General features: G+C 42.4%; 1 long non-coding RNA gene across 4 annotated transcripts in view; it reads right to left on the bottom strand.

The window, feature by feature from the left end:
* Positions 1-23,125, bottom strand: part of LOC137524525 (uncharacterized) — a 215,744-nt gene that overhangs the window by 174,279 nt on the left and 18,340 nt on the right. For all 4 annotated transcript variants that reach the window (XR_011022719.1, XR_011022720.1, XR_011022721.1 and 1 more), the window contains exon 2: positions 9,908-10,052. This is a non-coding gene — a long non-coding RNA (uncharacterized lncRNA). The remainder of the gene's footprint in view (positions 1-9,907; positions 10,053-23,125) is intronic.

A 23,125-nucleotide genomic window follows, 5' to 3' on the forward strand; every position in this document is an offset into this window, starting at 1 on the left:
ATGTGTTCATTTTGAGACTGTCGCATGCTTGATAAAGAACCATTCTTCGAAACGTTGCATTATATGTGACAGCCTGATATGGAAATACTTCAATAAAAGAGCATTTACAATTCGGATGGTGCTGGCCTCATCTATTGAGACAGATGCCGAGACAGGAAAGACATTGAAGCTGCGGGAGATCGGCTATCCGGCTGAACATGAAGAAAGGTGAGTTATTACTATTATGCCCACTCACAACACCACAACGCCCCCTCCGGCCGCAACAATCCAGCGCCCCGGGCGATTGCACACATCGCACACCCATAGAAACGGGGCTGCTGGGGCCCCAAGCTAATGCTCGATTTGCCTGGTCGGTAATCCGGCCCTGGCGCCGTATCAACTGTTATGTATAGAGTGCTTTGGGGGCCCAATTTAAAACTTGCCCCGGGGCCCATAACTCCTTAGCTACACCACTGTCACACATGCACATTTTAAATTTTTCCCCAATTCTAAAAAGGAAGTTTGAAAACTCTGTTTTCATAAAAATCAGCCACTCACCAATAGATAAAAAATGGAAATTCAATTAGATTTTTTAGCTCAAATAACCCCCCCCCCACCCTAATTGGGACAATAATCATCTTATGTAAGTAAGTTTTAGAAAAAGTAATTTTAGTAAAGTGAATTGAAGTCCAGGTCAATAATGTTTATCAACTGAACACTGGTCAGGAAAAGTCATCCATTGCTTTGCAGAGAGTGGTGGAAGCGGTACATCATAGACGGCTTCATAGCTTTGTACAACATTGAACAGTAAAAAGCAAGCAGTGGCAGTGGTGCAACCATTCGATCTGCTAACAATCTAACATTAGCAGTGAGTGCTGGAAGGTGGAAGGCCTGGGAAATGGTTAATATTAGTGATGTATCAATCATTTCCCTGATTTACTATAAATGATGTAGTATATGGGTACCTTTAACAAGAACTGAACACAACACAGTGCAAACTGGTATGGTATATTGCATGCATATGTGGTTTACCATTTTTGAGTGCTAAAAAAAAAAAAAATATCAAAGAGGTACCGTAATGACATATTGTAGAATGTATTAAATTGTTCAGGATACCCAGTTTTACATTAATTATCCTGGTTTCAGCATCAGAAACACCTCCTATACCTATATATAGCTGTATATTGGTATATAGCCCTGCCCACCCAGTGATGTCACAGCCTAGTCTGTTTAGTTAAGTCAAATTGACCTCCCAGAGGATTATGGGAGATCAGGTATAATTTCCATTCAGTTCAGAACACTCAAACAAATATTCCACAGAAATCTGCCCAGCAGTAAAGATGTCATCGTCTGTGATAAATTTCATAATGTAAATCAGAGTGAGGTAAGATTTTACAGTGGGCAAACACTAAACAGTTTATATAGTAATATTATTAAAAAAAATAATAATAATGACATTTTTAGTACAATTCCTCTTTTAGTGTGAAAGCTTAGGATGTGACAGAGTCCGTAGGGAGTTACATTAAAGCATTAGCAAAGCACAGTTTTGGTTTGAATATGCTGAAATCCTGCACAGAAGTTAGTGAAGAATTGTAAATGACTTCTGATTTTCTCCATTATGTGCTGGGTCTAATCCTGAGGAAACAGTTGTGAGAAAATGTTTTAAAGTATAAAAACTGATTTCACCCTATTTCTGGATTACACAGAAGCATGCATTCTACTTCAGAAATATCACTAAGGTTTTTATATGCCTGCTTTTGTGAGTGTAATTTTAAATAAATAATCCATACATTTACGCACGCTGTACTATGCTAAGACTGCTTAATTATTTAGGTTCCTGGCTTATCTGAGCAAGAGAAGCTACAGAATTTTATCAGGGCCACCACTTATCGCTTGCCTTCACTGCTCACTTCTCAAGTATTATGTACCGCTATGCCAGAGGCTCCCAGCCAGGGTGTGTTACTTCTGAGGCTTCAGAGGGGACTTCTGTCTGATGAAAGGTCAAAGTTCATCAAAACAGTTTAATGCAAATTTGTGAAAGTAAAATTATATTTAGTAAGTTGAAGGTTAAAAACAACCTTTCCCTTTCAGGCTGCAGCCAGCAGACGTGAGATAAGTGAAGACTTGCGTAACACCAGTGGCCCAGACTCCAATCCACAGCAATGTTATCATGGCGGCCTCCCATGTTGTGGCCGGACAGAGACTCAACTGTGCCAGTCACCGCCATTCTGCAGAGTAAGCGCGGGGAACGCCGTTATATTTACCTAGCCCACATCCACGCTGTATTTAGTCTCTTCTTCCGCCAGGCATTATGCGGACATCATCCATGGCATGGCATGTCATCAGGTGCCTCAGGAGGGCAGCACAGACAGTGCAGATGCCTGGAGGAAGAAGAGACCCGATACAGCGTGGACATGGACTAGGTCGCTCCCTGCTCTTACTCTGCACAACAGGGGGAAGGGGGGATTGGGTAAGAGGAGGAGCAGACCCCTATAGCCCTCCCCTCTGTCACAAGGGTGAAGCAGGGACTATTGTTACGCCGCTGAAAACATCAGGGGGCTTTGCAAGACAGGAGCTTTTCATCTGTAGACACATACTCCGCTGCCTCAAATCATGTCGCCTGAATCAGGAGCAGGGACGGACTGACCATTCGGGCACGGACCGAGGGCCCCTGGTCAGTTGGGGAACAGCCCTTGGGTGGCCGCGCAGTAAAGAGGGAGCAAGGCACAGCAGTAGGGAAGGGGGGCCATATACCACCCTTCCCTCATCTTGGGGCTCCCCCTTTCTTGCTCCCCCCTCCAAATTGTGGTGTGACAGCGGGCGGAAGTGAAACACTTCCTCCTATATATGGCGCCTGAGTGAGCTCTGTGCACCGCTGGTCTGGTGACGTCACTGACTAGACCAGACCAGCAGTGCACAGATCTTCCTCCGTTGCAGGGTATAGGAGGAAGTGTTCGGCTGCCACCCGCTGTCACAACGCAATTTTGGAGGTGGGTGCGAGGGAGGAGGAGGGAGGGGAGATGGCCCTCCTTCCCCTTCACTGCGCTGCCACCCTTCCTTCTGGGGACACCTGGCTACCTTTTCTGCGGACATGTATAGACCTGGCTATCTATTCTGCGGACACCTATAGACCTGGCTATCTATACTGGGGACACCTATAGACCTGGTTATCTATACTGGGGACACATATAGACCAGGCTATCTATTCTGCAGGCTCAAACTTCCCCAGCAGACCTCTTAGACCACTGCTACAGTCATGTATATTTGGCACCACCTATGACCGCGCCCACATTTTGTTCGGTGACCACCCCCATTTTTCAGTGAAAAATATCCTTTGTCAGTAAATTTTTATATCTTTGTCAGTAAAGAATAACGTGAAAGGTGGGCAACACTGGTATGGAACCCCATAATCTCCTATTGCCCGGGGGCCCCATGAGTTGTCAATCCGCCCCTGATCAGGAGATTTTATTTTATTTTTTATTTCAAAAATTCTTTTAAAACCCATCATTAGCCAAGCCTTTTCTTCTGTCCAAAGAAAAAAAAATATGGTAGCTCGAGTAAGAGTTTTGTTTTTAAGAAAAAGACATTTGACCACCCAATTGCAGAGCAATTTCTTCAGTTCTAATGATTGAAGGAGATAATCAGTCAGTTACAAGTACTCTAGCAAGTCACAGTGAGTATCAATTAGCTAGACTGTTGGCTGGAATAAGTACATAATCTGTATTTGATAATTAGGGATGAGTGCATAAAATGTAAGAATTCAGTCTCATGGCCAAATTGGCCCCAATATTGGTTAGCGAGGCTCTTGTAAACTTACCAAACACAAAAGAATAAAAACAGGGAACACCAAGAGCCCCAATAGTGTAATACGTACTGGATAAGGTGGCAATAAATGCGTATTGCTAGATACTCACAAGTCAGGGTCACCAGCAGGCAACCACTGTAAAGGCAGGTAGGGATATTATCCTGACCCCACTCAGGATTAAGAAGTCGCTCTCTGTAGACAGGAAAAAAGGGTAGCAACCCTCCACCAAGGGTGGACTTGAAATTGTATACAATGAACAGAGGCACCAAAAGTATAAAATTAGATTAAATGAGCTTAAAAACCAACTCAAATGGCAAAAATGAAGGAGGAAGTGGTGGTCTTACCTCCCTCAAGCAGACTTAACAACTGCGATTCAGACAGTCAAACACATTTATTAGAAACTCCCCCAAAAAATTTGCAACGCGTTTCGCAGGCTCAATCCCGCTTTATCAGGCAATACAGGGAGGAGTATCAAGCGATCTGCACAAGGATTCAAGTTAAGCACCTCTGTGTGTAGACAGAGGTGCTTAACTTGAATCCTTGTGCAGATCGCTTGATATTTACTTTGTACAGTGCCATGGAATATGTTGGCGCTTTATAAATCAAAAATAATAATAACAATAATACTCCTCCCTGTATTGCCTGATGAAGCGGGATTGAGCCTGCGAAATGCGTTGCAACATTTTTTGGGGAGTTTCTAATAAATGTGTTTGACTGTCTGAATCGCAGTCGTTGTCGTGTCTGCTTGAGGGAGGTAAGACCACCACTTCCTCCTTCATTTTTGCCATTTGAGTTGGTTTTTAAGCTCATTTAATTTAATTTTATACTTTTAGCGCCTCTGTTCATTGTATACAAACACAAAAGGAATTCTCACTCCCAGACAGCACTCTGCCACTTATATATAGCCTGCAAACTGCCAGTCAGCCAATAAGAAGTGCAAATACAATACATCTAGTCTGCAGAGACTGAGCGATTCAGCCAATCGTAGGAGAGGGCTTCAGTCACATATAGACAAGGGCTATATGACCAGCAGGGGGCACCAGCGTGAAAGAAACTCCTTCTCATCCGCCCCCCTCCTAAATAAACTGCATAAGGAGCTGCCAATGAAGTTCACAATATGCTAACACTATTACACATGATAGGCGGGGGCCCCGAGCACTGCCACTACTCGGGACCCCAAACCAGCATGTAACACAATAGGGTAGCACAGGCAAGCCCCGGAGCTGCCACCACCAGGAACTCGCCCCCACCACTTCTTCAACTTACCAAACACAAAAGGAATGCTCACTCCCAGGCAGCACTCTGCCACTTATATATAGCCTGCAAACTGCCAGTCAGCCAATAAGCAGTGCAAATACAATACATCTAGTCTGGAGTACTTAATTGAGCAGAGGCTGAGCAATTCAGCCAACCGTTGGAGAGGGCTTCAGTCGCAGACAAGGGCTATATGTAAACTTAACAGTCAAGTTTGCCATGTGGCCGATGCGGAGTCTGTGCATGCGCAGTACTATCTTTGTAGCTTCCAGTTTGAAGACAAGCGCAGCAGAGATTTTTCTAGTTAGCTCATGCTACAAAGTTCTGGGAATGCACATGAAAGATTCACCCTATTTAATTTGAGCCCCAAGATCTCTACAGCCATTTTCTTCCACACAGACCAAAATTGTAGGAAGGGTAGGGTACCCCCCATTCCTTAAGCTTCTTCCGTGCCAAATTGCAGTACCTCAGTCCCTCTGGTTCCTGAGACATAGTAGACAAACCTATCTTTTGAACCAGCACAATGGAAGGCTGCAATTTGGTACGGCTCAGGGATCCCTTCCCTATCCTCCAGATTGAATGTCAGAAGGATATCTGCGAAGATCTTGGGACTCAAATTTAATGAAGGAAGTGCGCAGCACAAGCTGATGAAAATGTCACTACTGCACATGCTTCTGATAACCGATCATACTAAGCATGCGAGGAGGCACAGCTCTGTTACATAGGGCATCTCTAGGGCAGCACAATCAACCAAAATTCCCGGCTTAGGCGAGAATAAGAAAGTGTGCTGTGCTAGTAACATTGCAGACATGACTATAAAAAGTGAACAAAACAACAGAAGCTAAAAATAGCCTCCACCTTTATATGCAATGCAAAGTAGGTTGTTGAACTCCAGCAGAGATAATTAAAGTTCAATTAATAAACATACTCCAGTACAAAACACACACGCCCAATGCTTCCCTAGGCTGTAAATGTGATCAGTACACGTGTACAACTGATAGCGCTATGGTCTGTTCTCAGCATGCACAAGAGCAGTAGAGAGTAGAAGCCTTGTACATTGCTTCACTGACTTGTACCACATGTGTACAACAGCCTGATTGCAGAGATTATTACATTCACACGCTGAAGTGTGCCTGCAGCATTCACATGCATTAAGCATTAAAGATAATTTATGTGACGCTTCCCATTTACTCAGCTCATGGCATAACCAGAGAAAAAGGAAGGTCAGTTGGGCTATGGTCAAAAAGGAAAGATACGTGGATATCGAAGTCTACTAACGGTGACCAGCAACTCCTTTCTGGCCAACCATCCAATAGAAGATAAGCTGGGGTTATTAAAAAATGGCTGAAATGCAAATAACAGCAAAGAGGCAAAGTAAAAATGTTGTTTTATATGGTAAAAGTACCAATCTGTAAACGCATATGCCTTAGTTCACAAAGCATTACCACATTCGATAATGCAGAAAACAGCTGATTTTACTGATCAGCTTGCCAAATGCCAATTCACTAAACCTATTACCGCACTCAAAAGTAAAATGTCAGACTAGTGCGGCAAATACCTCAAGAAATGTCAATAAATTGCAATTCACAAAGCTTAAAGCATTTGGTAAATCAAGTAAAAGCGTTCGTTATGTATCTCCAGCTCTAACCAGCCGATAACTCACACTCTCCATGCGGTAAAAATTGACAGATGTAGATGACAGCCAATAGGGCGAGCCAGACAGCCCTGCTTCTCAACCCATTTGATGCCATAGTTCCGTGCATGGGACTTCAGAACGTCAGAGCAGGAGAAGGAGACATTTAGGCCTCATTTCCACAGGCAGTTGATATTATGGGGGCAGTCAGTTATTGTTTTGGGGGCACGTTCCAAATATGTTGTTTAGGGCAGAACTCTGTATTTATTGTGCAATTTGTGAAGCGGTCATATTGCTATTTTAGGGGCATTCTCAATATTGTTATCTGAGGAGATGGACTCTGCTTAATTATTCAAGGGACACTAATTATCTTGTTTTAGTCTGGCCCCCAGAGGCCTCAATAACAGACAGCGATTCGGCCCTTTGCTTAAAAAAAGGTTTGAGGACCTCTGCGTTTAAATCTCTGCATCCTGCACAATTCTTGGTATTGATTTGTAGTTCACAACCCATAACATTTTTTCCATGACTGTGTCCTGATCCTCAGTTTTTAAAGTATACCCGAGGTGACATGTGACATGATAAGATATACATGTGTACGTACAGTGTCTAGCACACAAATAACTATTCTGCTTTCCTTTTTTTCTTTCTCTGCCTGAAAGAGTTAAATATCAGGTATGTAAGTGGCTGACTCAGTCCTGACTCAGACAGGAAGTGACTACAGTGTGACACTTACTGATAAGAAATTCCAACTATAAAACACTTTCCTAGCAGAAAATGGCTTCTGAGAGCAAGAAAGAGGTAAAAAGGGGAATTTCTTATCAGTGAGGGTCACACTGTAGTCACTTCCTGTCTGAGTCAGGACTGAGTCAGCCACTCACATATCTGACTCTTTCAGGCAGAGAAAGAAAAAAAGGAACACAGCATAGTTATTTGTGTGCTAGGCACTGTACATACACATGTCTATCTCATCATGTCATATGTCAGTTCGGGTATCCTTTAACCAGTAAACTATTCAGCCAAAAATAAACTGTGTGTGTGTAACAAGTCTAACAGAGGCATATTTTTTCAATGTTCATATTTTGTCAGATCAATCTGTGAATCTGATTGGTTGCAAAGGACAACAGACTTTCACATGAGAGCTGCATTGCATATTTTATTTTGCTGATATTTGTGTGCGAGTGCCCGGAGCCCATCTGGATGGGAAGTTGTCAGCTTCCTTACTCCACAAAGACCGAGTTCAGCAAGTCAGCTAAAAATAGTTATTGCATCACAGGTCATCTAATTATAGACTCAGCTGAGCTAGCCATCTAATTAAATTACACAGAATTAATGCAGCATCGATTCTGGTATGGAGTCCCTTCTGTTGAAATGCCCCCATAATGAATGTTTCTTTCTGCAGTAATCCATTATGGTACCTTATGACATGGAAGGAATTTTACAGAAATAAATTGCATTGTCATATACTGTATATAGAAAGAAAATGTGCAGACATCACTGGAAAAACCAGAGGGCATGATCCATTTTGTAAGTTAATTATAAAGTTGTTCTTGCTGGGATACGGAGAAAAAACAAACAAACAAAATAAAAATATGAGGGGGAGCGTAGACGACACTTTTAATAATCGTAATGAAAACCATGTTAGCTGCATATTCATCTCTGAACTCTCCGGTTTCACTAATGGTATTTCATACAGAAAATATTTCCCGTAGAACTGCTGGAGGGGGACTTACAGTGGACCTGAACTGCTACAAGTAAAATGAAGGTAACTGCAAGGCTGTGTTATATTATAAGTTTATGACTCGATTGACTATTATTTATCTTAAAATGGTATATTTGGACAAAAAAAAACAAAACAAATAAACTGGGCAACATTGATTGCTAATAGCTGAAGTGGGAGGTGTCTCCCAAACATCCTTTAAAGTGCAACTCTGGTCACAGAAATTGGACAGTATGGTTTTCTGTAGATGTTAGAATTCGGGACCACATGGCTGAGAATCCAAACAGCTGCATTCAGCACCATTTCAGCACTGGACAGTAGGATGGGGTGTGTTTCATTTAGCTCCGATACTTCCTGATTCCAGGCTGGAAGGAGGAAGTATCAGGGGCTGTTTTCACTTGCACGGTTTACACACAGGCAAATCGCGCAGGAAACTCTGCCATAGAGGACAATAGCGCCGCCGGCCAAATCGCTTGTGCTAGCGATTCCGCCGGCATTTCCATCCAACATGGTGCAAGAGGCTGCGAATCCTATAGCCGTGCATGGCACAGCTGATGGGATTCCTCTGCATACCCGCAGACCCGGAAGTGCCACTGCACGTCTTGCAGACATGTGCGGCTTAAGTGGAAACGAGCCCTCAGAGTTAATTGAAACACTCCCAGTTGCACTGTCCGGTGCTGAAATGGTGCTGAATAAGACTGTTTGGGTTCTCAACCATGTGGTCCCAAATTTGAAAACCAACACTAGTTTTCAGTATGGCCAGGCTGAAATCCAGTAGTCTGGAATCAGAAATTGTCTTTACTATATCTTTATAGAGCGCATTCACATTATGAGGTTTGTGGTGCATTTGAAAGTAAAACTAAAGTGAACTGAAATGGAAAAAAAAAAAGTTATATAATCACCTATGGGTAAGGAAGGCTCTGGATCCTAAAAAGCCTTTCTAGGCCTCTCTCCATCTTATCATTCCAGCTCTGGTCAAATAAGTCGTCGGTCCTCATCCGAAAGTCTTTGGAAATAGCATCTTCAGAAGTACTTCTGAAGATGAGTGGCTCCATACTATGCATGCATTAGCGCAAACTTGCACGTGCACAGTACGAAGCCACACGTCTTCAGAAATGACCCACGTAATTCTGAAGCCTTGAATAAAGGACAGTGGTGAACCGACTGCAAGGAGAGAGATCTGGGAAGGTTCTATGGAATCCAGAGTCTTTCCTCTCCATAGGGGAGTATCTAACAATGCATTTACCTCACGTTTTACCTCATGTTTAGAATTGGAGAAAAATCTTTCAGAATTGCTAAAAAAAAAGAGGAAAAAAACCTCATGAGGTATTTTACCTACAAAATTTTTTACCTCAGATAGCTACCAGAATTGAGACCACTGTGCGGAGTTTTCTTCCATGAGGCCATAACAACTGTGCATCAGTGAGGGACACCACCACACTGCAGCCTACAGATGGCATACATGCTGGGGAACCAATACATTTTCAGGACGACAGGAACAGTGATTTTGTTAGTGTACCTTGATTGACTGTCCGGCAGCATATGCCTGACGGGGTCCCTGGCCTGGAGTGTTACAGCGGTGTAGTCTGGCTGTGGTCAGTGGAGGCTGGTTGAACAGGCTGCAGATGGGTCTTCTGGGCTGTTGACCCATGCAGATTGATGTGCTGTAAAGGTTGAAAGGCATAGTGAAATTTAAATCTGTTCCATTTGGAAGTCATCATTTATAAATGATTACGTATTACAGATGAGTCTCAAATCATGACAATTTTGGTGTGAAACTTTTGTACACATTTTTTTGCCACATCATGTAATGTGATGTGATCTGTTGCCACATCAGAAGCAGAGAGATAGATTGGACATCATATTGAGAATACTGAAAGACATATGAGCTGATAAACTGACTAAGATCACAAGTATGGATTAAAAAAAACACAATGGAGTGCCTCTTAGTCATCTCCACTGCACAGAACAGAAAATGGTCTGTAAAACATATTTATGTCAATACAGCAGTCATTCCAGAGTGGTCACCCAAAACTATTGCTAATGAGTGCAGTGGCTACAGTCACAGAGCTTCTACACAAAGCATGAGGATAGAAGTCATGCTTGCAACTAGCACAACTGTGGTTCCTTACTTGAAAGTTATATAATTGAAGCTAGGAACAACCCATGTAAGAACAACTAGCAGTATATTGGATGAAGGCTCATGGCTGTATTACCTGTAATAATATCCCTTGCCTTAGCACATGGCATACATGCTAATTAGAAGGTCCCTGCTTTCTAAGAGAAAGGTTTTAAACATACCTCTCAACTTTTTGAGATGAAAAAGAGGGGCACTCAAACCACACCCCTGATCACGCCCCCATCACACCCCTAGTCATGCATACCATAAAGATTTCGTAATAAAAATATGTTGTTTTAGAATTCAAACCACACTGGTCCTTTCTATCCTGGTTAATTTTCCTTCACATTAACATTTTAAAATGAGTAATATATCAGTTTAAAGGATGGGAATAAAGTTTAGAGTCAAACATTTTTTTTAGTAGAGAAATATTTATATTTACATAGAAAGAGGGACAAAGTCCTGAAAGAGGGACAAATGAGGATGAAAGAGGGACAGGGCTCCCAAAGAGGGATTGTCCCTCCAAAAGAGGGACCGTTGGAGCTATGTTTGAAGTAATCAATGTAATAAGCCAAATAAACTTTTTCTGGTTTTCTTGTTTTGTACCACAGCTCTTAATTCCAGTGTTAACATGCCATCTCTGTTACAAAATGACCAATGACAGTGTGAGAGATCTCCCCTAGGCCGGTGTTTCTCAAACCTGTCCTCGTGACTCCCCAACGGTGCATGTTTTGCAGGCAACCTCAGCTATGCACAGGTGGGGTAATTAGTGTAACAGCCTGGTGGATTCCATGTAGCGGATACACTAATTACCCCACCTGTGCATAGGTGAGGCTACCTGCAAAACATGCACCGTTGGGAAGTCACAAGGACAGGTTTGAGAAACACTGGCCTAGGCTATCAGCTTACCAAATAACCTTGACAGTACATTGCAGAGGTGACCGCTCTTGACAATGGCTGCATTGCAAGTAATAAGTGGGTCTTCTGGGCTACTGCATAATGCAAAACAAACCATGCTGCCAGGACAAAAGTGAAATCTTTAAAGTGAACCTCCGGACTAAAAATCGACTCAGCAGCACTGAAAAGGCTTGGTGTTTCTTTAACAGTTTCACAGCATCAGAACTTTGTTTCTTTCATACAAGCCTCATTTTTAGCTGCACAGAAGAAAACTGCCCGGGCTTTTTTCCCCTGATGCTGTGCAAAGCATGATGGGATTTCTGATGTTGTTGTTCTCGTTCTACTGTTTTGGTGCAAATTTTTTTTTTTTTACATTTTGAATTTGAGATTTGAAGACTAGAGTGTGCAGCTGGGAGGGGCAATCAGGACACAGGACAGTTAGAACTGTGTCTCATGCTCCCTGTCACCTCCTTTCAACCAAAAAGATGGCTGCCCCCATGACAAAGATGGCAGCCCCCATGAATCACAAACATTTGCCTGTTCTTTTAAAACAGGGTGGGTAAGAGATTACATTACCTATCTATTCTAATTATCATAACTAATGTAACTTAACCACTTCAGCCTACAGCTTCGAAAATCTTATGCATCCGAGCAATGTTCACCTCCCATTCATTCGCTAATAACTTTATCGCTACTTATCAAAATTAATTGATCTATATCTCGTTTTTTCCGCCACTAATTAGGCTTTCTTTAGGTAGTACATTTTGCTAAGAGCCACTTTACTGTAAATACATTTTAACAGGAAGATTAAGATAGAAATGGAAAAAAATCATTATTTCTCAGTTTTTGGCCATTATAGTTTAAAATTAATACATGCTACAGTAATTAAAACCCATGCATTTTATGTGCCCATTTGTCCCGCTTATTACACCATTTAAATTACGTCCTTATCACAATTTATGGCGCCGATATTTTATTTAAATAAAATAAAGGTGCATTTTTTCAATTTGCGTCCATCACTATTTACAAGCTTATAATTTTAAAATTTTTTATAAGATACTCTCTTGACATGTATATTTAAAAAGTTCAGACCCTTAAGTAACTATTTATGTAGTTTTTTTTTTTTCATTGTAATTTTTTTTTTATTTTTTTTTTAATACAAAAATGTATTTGGGTAATTTTAGTTTGGGGGGTAAATAGCCAATTTTAGATGTAATATAATGTATTTTTTTATTCAATACAGGTATGTGGGTGCAGTTTACTATTTGGCCACAAGACGGCCACATTCAAAAAATTCCTGGATGCGAACGATGTTGCATCTAGGAACTAAAATGAAGAGAAGAAGTTTCCTGGGGGCAGAAATACCACGCTCTCTGATGAGAAGGCGTCGGTATTTCTGCCGGGGACTTAGATCGGTGAATGGGAATTATATTCCCATTCACTGATCGGGGGGGGCAGCGGGAGCGCGCGCGGGCGCGCGCCCGATCGCGCACACCACACGGCTGCAGCACCACTGCCTATCTGGACGGATATATGCGTCCAGATATGGCGAAGTGGTTAATGACAGTATGTTTGTTTAGGCTGAAGTTCCCCTTTAATTACAAAATGTCTGTGACAAGCTGCAAATCAGCAAATCTTGAGTTAAAGGTTTGTGTATTGATGTCGCCCGTTCGAGATTGGGACCCAATCCCTTGGGCGACATTGTTGGGCCAACAGGTGTACAAATGAGGAAACAGTTATACAGATGACATTGCGTTCTGTTGCTATGCGATGGGGGGGGGGGGGGGGAAGAAGGGCTGATGGAGCGGCACAGATGTGATGTCACGCGGCAGAGCAGCGGCACAAAGGTATCGTTCATCGCTAGGCCAATAGATCCACCTGGTTGATTGTTTGCCAGGTGGCGGTCGGGGCTATTGTACACACACCGCATTATCGGCAGTCATTCATTATCTGCTGCCTCAGCCAACTTTAATCAAACGTGTATATGGGACTTAAGACAATGGGAGATCAGAAAAAGTAAATTTAAATTCAGTTCATGGTACCCAAACTTTCTCGTAGCAAAAATGCTGTTTTCAGCAATCTTTCAAGCATAAAATAAGCAAGGTGAAACCGTGCTTAAATATTAAATTTAATAGCAGGTTTAACTAGGAAATCCATTTTCTTTAGAACCAGTCCTGAAGTGCTAATTTATACCCTTCATTACACCTCTACATCCCTTTTACAAAACACAGGTTCTGATTGGTGGAGTGACTACTCAGCAGGAACAAACGTGGCTTTTCAAAAACAAATGTTCTGTATGCTTCAATTTAGCCAAAGTGCAGAGTTTTTGCAATATACTAATTATTATTGCATTTCTACAACAAGTAGCTGTAACATTTCAACCTGATTTTGCAATATAAAAATCTAAATTAAAGCAACAGTGGCTCACAAATGGTCCAAGCTTTACTGGCAACAGGCAACCTCTGCACAGTCTTTCCTCTTTCAACAGTTTAAAGATGAGCTTTCCTTTGACCCAGGATTGAACTTCAACTCAGTCATTAGCTGATACCCCCTTTCCCACAAGAAATCTTTACCTTGTCTCAAACAGATCATCAGGGTGGTCTGTATAGCTGATATTTGTGATTAAACCCCTCCCACAGTGTTATGTTAGGTGTCCGTTCTGTGAAGTTTGTTGCATTGTAGGAAATACCAGCTGTTTCCTATTGCAAGGCAAGCAGCATCTCCCTCTGTGCATAGAATTCTCTGTAAATGACCACACCAAAGAGGTAGTGCAGTACCTGCTGGAAGATGCTGCACTATTGAATCATTCTTGGTTGTTTTTTTCTGAGGTGCATTCTTATGGGTGTATAAATGAAGATTGAAACTTTACTCGTCTGACAAGATTCTAAGGACTGATACGATATATGAGAAATATATATGGTGCATAATTTTGCATGAGTGTACATCACAGACTGCTGGGGGACTGGAATGTTAAAAGTACTGTCGAGAGTTCTAACACCTTGATTAACATATATTCTGAAGAGCTCACCTGACAGGTGACTGTCGCCACCTGGGATAAAGTTCAGAATGTAAATCAGGGAGAGGAAATGTTTTAAAATGGGCAAACACTGACTAAATATTTTAAAAATTAATATTGTAAATAAAATAAGCACTTATTAATTATGTTATTTCCACTACAGTTTCTCTTTAAGGGAGGTGGGGCCAAAAGAGCCACATTCTCTGGCAACAGGGCAGCTTAATTAAGTATTGCAGCAGAATACCAAGTAGCTCAGGGTGACCCAGAACCACTAGGAAAGTACGTATAGGGTACTAAAAGAGACCGACAAGCCCTCCTACTAAAAAGCAACACTCCGCGTATTTTGCCATCTTAAAACAGAAGATAAAGTATTTGCGATAATTCAGCATTAAGTGAGTAGCTGTGGTTCTCACAATGCATCACTCCTGAATATGCAGATTATCTCTTTATGCCCCTGAAGCCAGACTTACAGTACACCTAGAACTGCTTGTGTATAGCAAGCCTATGGCTTATAATCTTTACAGAGCCACGTCAATCTGACATGCACTGATGAACTGCCTAGCTGAATTTTACACCACATTTCTATTATGTAATACTGTATATGCATGTTACTGACACCTGTCCATCATCATTAGTTTATTATGCTATTGGTAATATCTGCTTGTTGCTGGTATTATTTGCAGGTCATTGATATCTGCCTGCTGTTACCTGCACAGCACTGATATTTGTCTGTTGTTAAGATCTGCCTGTCCATGGTATACTGTACCCACTGTATACTGATAACTGCCTGTAGTATCTCTGATTAACATTTGCCTTTAATTGGTAATATAGTAATATACTGTATAGTAATGTATGTACATCATTTGAAATGGCTTGTCAGAATTTGACTACCACTAGAAAGATTATCTGAGGCACAGTATGCAGGGCACTGAAAAGCTACCATACTACAAGAAACACTTATTTCAATACATTGGGGCCCCTAAAAATGATAAGGTACCTTTGTGCCACAGGTAGTCACCTAATATAGGAAACAACCCCCCGTACCAAGTAGCTAGAGGTACTCCCAGTATGAGTAGACAGGGGGCAACCAAAATAGGTAACCAGATAAGCCCCCTCCCACCCCCTTCCTGAGTTAGGCAGCCTGCCAGAGTATAGGTAGCTTTACCCCATGGCCGGCCTTTGACCTGAGCGACCGGAGCGGTCGCTCAGGGTGCCGGCTTCCAGGGGGGCGTACGTGATGTACAGTCAACTGGACCTGGCCGCATTTCTACCTGCTGGCTGTGGGATCCAGGTCCGTCTGGCTGTGAGTGGTAGCTCCAACCCCTGGTGCCACTGGGGGTGATGGGGCGAAGACTCCAGGAACCTGCTGCTGCCTCTTGCTGAGTTAACCGTGCGTGCCAGTAGCGCTGCCCCTCGCTCACAGGCGATGTCTGATAATCAGAGAGACCTGTTTGTCACTCCTGACTCCTGGCCAGCTTCTGTCCCCAGCTACAACCAGAAAAGTAATGTTCCCCAACTGCCTCCCGGTTTTGGAAGTGGGGGGGGGGGGGGGTGCCTATATACGGCAAAGGGGGATCTGTTTGTATACTATACACTATTTATCAGCCTAGCTATAATGCACTAAAAGGGTGTATTGCTATGTTTTTGGCGTTGCTAAGGCCTCACACTTGACTCACACCAGCCTATAGGCCGGGTAAATACATAGCTTACAACTTCACACTGTATTAGGAAATTTATTCAATTATTTACATTATTTACAGGTATAGCAGTGAATCATGGATAAGTAATAGAGTAAAGAATCAATACATTACCGGATATTGCATCATCACTCCGTATCGGGGGACCAGCGATCGTCAGGAGGCAGCGCATACACAACATCACACAACTCGTCAGTAGTGGAGAGTCCCATCAGAGCAAGGGAAATCTCTCTTTCTTATACTCATAGCTCCACCCATTTTCCCTATTGCATCTTGGGGATCCAACTACGGTTGGATGACTTATAGTCAATATTTTCATGAACAGGACTAGTTCTAGTTAAGTCGTGCCATTCCTGAAACAGTTAATTCAGGGTTACGCGCTTATTGCAACACAATGTTATATAACCATATCACGTGCCACGCATGCTCAGTACTGGTTTGCAGAGGGTGTAGTCGACCATCAGCCTATCCACAACTTGGAAATAGGTTTCATCCCTCGTGATCACTGCGTGATCGCAGCGCAAACAACATGTTTTCATAACTTGTAGTAACCTCTTGGTCTGTCCATGGTTTTCTATGGAGAATGTTTCATTACTAAAAGATACAAGATATGTCCTATCTGCCTACAGACTAGCTTGCTAATGTGTTTTTCTCCTAACAGCCATTCATTCACACAAGCTCTTCAGACTTGTATCACAAAGGGGTATCTGTTTATATATACACTAAAGGGGGGGGATCTGCCTATGTACACTAAAAGGGGGGGGGGGGGATCTGCCTATATACAATAAAGGGGGAATCTGCTTATATAGACCAAAGGGGATCTAGCACATGGGCGTGTGTGTGCACGTGCGTGCGATGAGGATGAATGGGGGGCACCAAAATCTGGTTACGTTCAGGGCGCTGTGAAACCTAAGGCCGGCCCTGCTTTACCCCAACAGGTTGTGTAGTATAGGTAGCCAGATTAGCATACCCAAGTATAGCAGAGGTTTCCAGATTAGCCCCTCCCCCAGGTATAGGTAGCCTGATTAGTCCCCAAAGTAGAGTATAGGAAGCCAGATACAACCCCCCCCCCCCCCTCAAAAAAAAAGTATAGGTACCGTAGCCAGATTAGCCCGACAAAGTATAGCATAAGTCACTGGATTCTTTTCAGATTCTCATTCTAGGTCAGGGTCTCAGACAGCATTAGTAGCTAGTTGCATACTGTAAATTGTCATCTACATGTCTCTTTACAGATTTCCTTGAAATCCCATTACATACATCAGCTGAATGTGTTGCTCGTCAGTACTGTTGCACGATTGGCATGATGTCTGTGAATGGATGTCTCCTGGCATGGCTATATCCCACTTTTTCCACCTCTATCTTGGGAGTGAGGAACTCTCATCTAGAATAGAATGGTCATTCTTTCAAAAGCTGACATACATGAATTAGGTAGGTTTTGAGGCTGATTAATCATGGGTAAGGCACTGACTGAGTCTAATTCATCACAGAAAGCTGTGTAATTCATGTCAGGATTTAGATGGATGAGGTGAAAACTGTTCTCTAGAACTAGCGATCAGCTGAAAGACTAAGCTCACTCCATAGAACAGATTGACCATCAATGCTCAATATTCAGAATTGTCTTTAATAGCTGCTAAAGCATTTGTGCACGTCCTTTGTCTACACACTGAACAGTGGAGTAACTACTTGGGCAGCAACCCCTGTGGCTCTTCTTAGTGGAGTCTGGTGGCTATCAGTGCAGAGTGCACACAGAAGTGTTAGCGGAAGTATTGCATATTTCCTAGAAGGTGACCCTCTTATGCCGGAGAAACAGAAAGACTTTATCCTTGAAGCTATCGATTTTATTTTGAAATCTAATTATTTTAGTTTTTTAGGCGATATATACCTACAGGTCAGGGGGACCGCCATGGGGACTCGGTTCGCGCCGAGTTTTGCGAATCTCTATATGGGTTGGTTGGAGGACACACATTTGGTCTCCAGGCAACCCGTTCGGCGCGAACCTAGTCCTCCATAAACGTTTTATCGACGATATTATATGTATCTGGAATGGCCCTTTGGAAAAACTGAATGATTACATCCACTATCTAAAGCCAACATCCATCATACAACTATTGATTTTTTAGATTTAACGATTTTTACAGATACATCGTCAGACAAGATTTTTACTAAAACCTTTTTTAAACAAACAGACTGTAATGGTTATCTTAATTTTAAAAGCGAACACTACAAGCCATGGCTAAAGAACATCCCGTACGGTCAATTTAAGCGCATTAGAAGAAACTGTTCCGAAAAAAACGATTTTGACCAACAATCGGAACTTATAAAAAAGAGATTTTTACATAAACAATATCCACCTAAGATTGTCTGTGATGCACAGAAAAAAGCTGGCAGCCTATCACAGCAGGATTGCTTACAAACAAAATTGAAACAACATAACAATACCGATATAGAAAGAAAGTTGAATATCGTTATGAATTTCTCCAGCCAACATAAAGAATGCAGAGAAATACTCGAAAAACACTGGGGCCTCCTACTTAATGATCCCTTACTCAAAACAATACTCCCACCAAAACCTAAAATCACCTATAGACGAGCAAAAACCATACGAAATATAGTGGCACCTAGTAGACTGAAGGAGAAGCAGGAGAAGAGTACCTGTACACTAACAAATACAACAAAGAACGTCTCTTTCTGCTGCAGAGGAAACAAATGTCTATGTTGCAAAAATATGCAAAATGGCCGAAAGGAGTATAAATCATCCATCAACAACAAAGTCTGGCAGATCAACCAGCGCCTGACCTGTAAATCAGACTATGTAATTTATTTGCTGGAATGCCCTTGCAATTTACAATATATAGGCCGCACCAAACAAAAATTGCATAAACGTATTCATAAGCATAGGGAAAACATCAGAAAGGGCTATTCAAAACACAGTGTCTCTAAACACTTTGATGACTTTCATAATAGAGACCCCTCTTTAATGAAGATCACCATCTTAGAACAAATTTTTGATGGAAACAAATTCAACCGTTTTAGGAATCTCTGTAATAGAGAGACCTTTTGGATTTTACAGTTAGAAACTTTAACACCAGATGGTCTGAATGTTGCAATTGAAAATATGGTGAACTAGAATCTGTATTATAGTTTTATAATTTTCTGGTTGAATACAGTGAAAAAACCTGCCTTTCTGTATATATGATTATATTGCAATTTTTATTTATTTTTTATTTATTTATATTTTTTTCCCATTATGCATTCATAATTACCATTAATGTTTCTTTCATTAATCCAACCACAGAGTATCCATTATAGTCCCAGTGGTTGTTTTTACCCTTTGTGGTTTTTTGTTTGGGTGCTTTGCTGTCACCTGGAGAACCTGTGTGCTTATTGCACCTTAACAATCTGATCAATATTTTTTATATCCTTTATAAACTGCAATGAAGCCAGTTATGGCTTTTTTAAAATTTCTTACATTTTATCACATTTTTTCATATGTATATATACAAAACAATTCCCACCCATTATTTATCAATACCTTTTAACTCCAGTAGTTTTATTATTTAACTTGATTTTATCATAGTTAAACTTGGACTTTTTTCCCTCCAAGACTGCAAAGGATTTTGGGATTTGTATTTGCATACCTACATGCATTGGCCAGCTTGTTACCTTTGTTAACCAATCACAGTCTGTCTTATTGTATTTAAATGTACTGAACACTTGTACAAATGTTTTTCGCCTGAAGAAAGGAGAAAGCTTCTCTCCAGAAACGCGTTGCGTAATAAACATTTTATTATTTTTTCAACCAAACACGGACTTTGCCGTGTATTCTTTCTGCACGCACTGCACCTTCCAGGAACCTTCAGCAGCACACTCTATCCCCACACATAGTGGGAGTTCAGAGTTCAGCTAACAAACTTGCACACATAGCCTCCAGGCACTACATCCAGCAAGACCCAGTGAGCGGCCATCTATGGAGATCAGCTGATGTGACCGATCCTGTTTGAAAGCACCACTGCTGCCTGCGTCCCCGGCATAAAGAGGGACAATGCTAGACTGCTGACAGACCCATATGGGCTAGTCAGTCAGTCCTAAAGGTGAGATCATTCCCCGGTAGGCTTGCCAGGGACAACTGCTACCCTTCTGAGTACGCTCTCCTCTCTCTCCTCCCATTCCCCCACCCCTTGTCTATACAGATACTTGCACCACTATCCAGTGGCTTCCAGAGAGCGGCACCACCATCATTTTCATCTTCAGCCTACACACTGTACAACGCCACTACAGGATGCTCCCCTGTATATACAGGAGTCTTCTATATATACACTGCCCAGTGTATATGGGACACTACCTACTGCAATTTACCCATCAAGGCATACAATGTCCGCCTTGCTCCTCCTCTCCTCAGATTCACATTGCCATGCTCCAATGCTATCTGTACTGCAAGGGGAAAATGGCGCCTCTGGGAGCGGCGGGTCACTTCCGAGGGACATGGTGGTGCACCATGACCATGATAGTGCACTATCTATACTGCAATGGAGAAATTGTGCCATTGGGAGAGGAGGGTCACTTCTGGGGGACATGGTAGTGCACCATGCCCCAATGCTATCTCTACTGCAAAGGGAAAATGGCACCACTGGCAAAGGAGGGTCACTTCTGGGGGACATGGTAGTTCTGGGAGGGTGAAATGGCAAAGGCAATAATGGGAGGGGGGTGGAACTGTTGGAGGTGGCATGGCTATATTGAGAACAGGTGGTCATGTTCATACTAGGGGCAGGTAGAGTGGCTTATTGGGGAGAAATATATTTTAGGGGAGGACATAATCCTGTTTTGGGAAGGGGGGGAGGGGTTCAAGAAGGCTGTGGTTGCTTTGGGATGGAGATGAGGGGCGTAAGGTTTACAGTGGCAGGCAGCACACATGTTGCACTATGGCAGTGAAGAATAGTTAAGGTGGATGCACAGAGCTCCATATGACCTCTGGCTATGGAGGACTCTACATGCACAGAGCTGGGGTTTACTGGAATTATCAACATGTGCAAGGGTCATTAATGTTTTGCTAGCGGGCCCACAATTGGTAGTTATGCCCATCTCTGAAATTGGCTTTGTTGTTTCCGATCTCTTGTAACATTCACAAGATTAAGCAGTGCTAGCCTAAAGGGAACCAGTTTGTACCCCCTTTGCATGTCTCCTTTTATGTGATTTTGTGTAGCAATAAACCTGGAAGCATTCGGCCTTGGTGCACATCACTTTTTCTTCTACCTACACTACTGGAATTCTGTCCGCTGGAGCACACTGTATCTTTCAGGACCAGGTCACAGTGTACACAGCCCACATTTAGTGTCAGCCTATCGTATTCTGCTACTGAGACCTAACCTAAAGAGGGTTACAAGGGCACTAAATTGTATAAGTTTGTGGGCTCTACTTTCACAAGAGGACAGTGTCAGTGCTATGCCTGGAAAGCCATCCATGGTGAACTGAAACACAAAGTCAACACTAGATATTACTAAATACTCGGGAAGGGTAGGAAAGCTCTTGACATGAGAAAGAAAAGGACAACACAATTACAGACTATTTGCAATGAATCCAGGGATTGAAGGGATGGGGAACATGATGGAAAATAACAGGAGGCTGATGATGGGAAATGTCTTTACAGCAAGTGGTAGTATGCCGAGCGATGGATGGCGCTGGCTCCGTGTTTTCATGCTGTTATGAGCATTTTTCACAACTTGGGCAAATGTGCTATTTTATGCTGGTCATCTCACACAGTAACATTAGTACAAAGTTTTCAGAGCGAAGAGTCATTTTCTCCTATTTCTGCAAGCATTAGACTCCCACGTACCAACTGTTACCTGGAAGAACTTTCTTCCCTGGTCTCCATAGTGCGAGGCAACATATGGGCCATTCTTGTCTTTGTCTAGAAAAGTGAGCAATAGAATAGAGCTTGATGATAAATGGTTCATTTTGTGCAATTGTGATATTGTGTGTTAGCAGGTGTCATGAATAAGATGATGTAAAATAAATTTTCCGGTAAATGAAAGCATCTTCTATGTTAAGTGACTTAACTCGTGCAGGACTGATTGCGTGTCATTACTAATGTGCTGTGAGAATGTGTGTGACTATATTCCTCTGCTTCTGAGATATGCTGCACATTGACGTAAGGAGGCTATTCATTCCTCAGCTGTATTAGTCTTATCATCATGAATCACCTATGAACATTTACTGCAATTTAAATACAAAGTACCACCATAAGCTTACTTGAAGTGTTAACATAGGAACAGAGGTTGCAAAGGCCTCAAGTGTTATCTTTTCCGGTTTATGGGGGCCTATAGAGCTATCCTTCCATGCAGGGGCACATCATGGGCCCCCCTGCCAAATTTTGATGGGCCCCCCCAATGTTCTGATCCCTTCCCTTGCCTCCCCTCTTTGCCCTTCATGGCCTTGGGACTCTTCTCACAAGGCCCATCATGATCTTCACACACATAAGAAGTGTAGCCACAAAAACACCTGAAGTATAGTCCCCTGTATCGATTCAGAGGAAAGGAAGGGTAGTAGTTGGGACCCCAAAACAGCTCTGGGCCCTCCCCTGCGATTGTATAGGCTGCTCCACCCTAGTTACGCCCATGCTTCCATGCTTTCACACCAGAATGACTACGTGACTGCCTGACCCTTCAGTTGGCCAATGATCCTCTTCATATGTTATGCAGTTTAGCTGCCTGAGCTGGAAGGGTAAGCAGCCTCAGACTGTCACACCTAAACTGCTCACAGAACCAAAATACAAAAGAGCTGAATGTTTGCTCTCCAGCACAGTAGTATTCTTGTAGCTAAAAAAAAAAATTCAGGATGGGGAATATGCTGATTAGTATGCCAGCTTTATTGACTTCAAACTAGCAAACAGAGAATATACTGCTGCTGTGCCTCTGAGAAACTAGTATGAGTGCGAGGAAGTAATTGAGAGTCAAGCAGAATGGGGTGTAAGAGACATCCTGGACAATTCCTGAGGGACAAAAACAAGAGCCA

This window comes from Hyperolius riggenbachi, chromosome 7 (assembly GCF_040937935.1).
Source record: "Hyperolius riggenbachi isolate aHypRig1 chromosome 7, aHypRig1.pri, whole genome shotgun sequence".
Lineage (NCBI taxonomy): Eukaryota > Metazoa > Chordata > Amphibia > Anura > Hyperoliidae > Hyperolius > Hyperolius riggenbachi.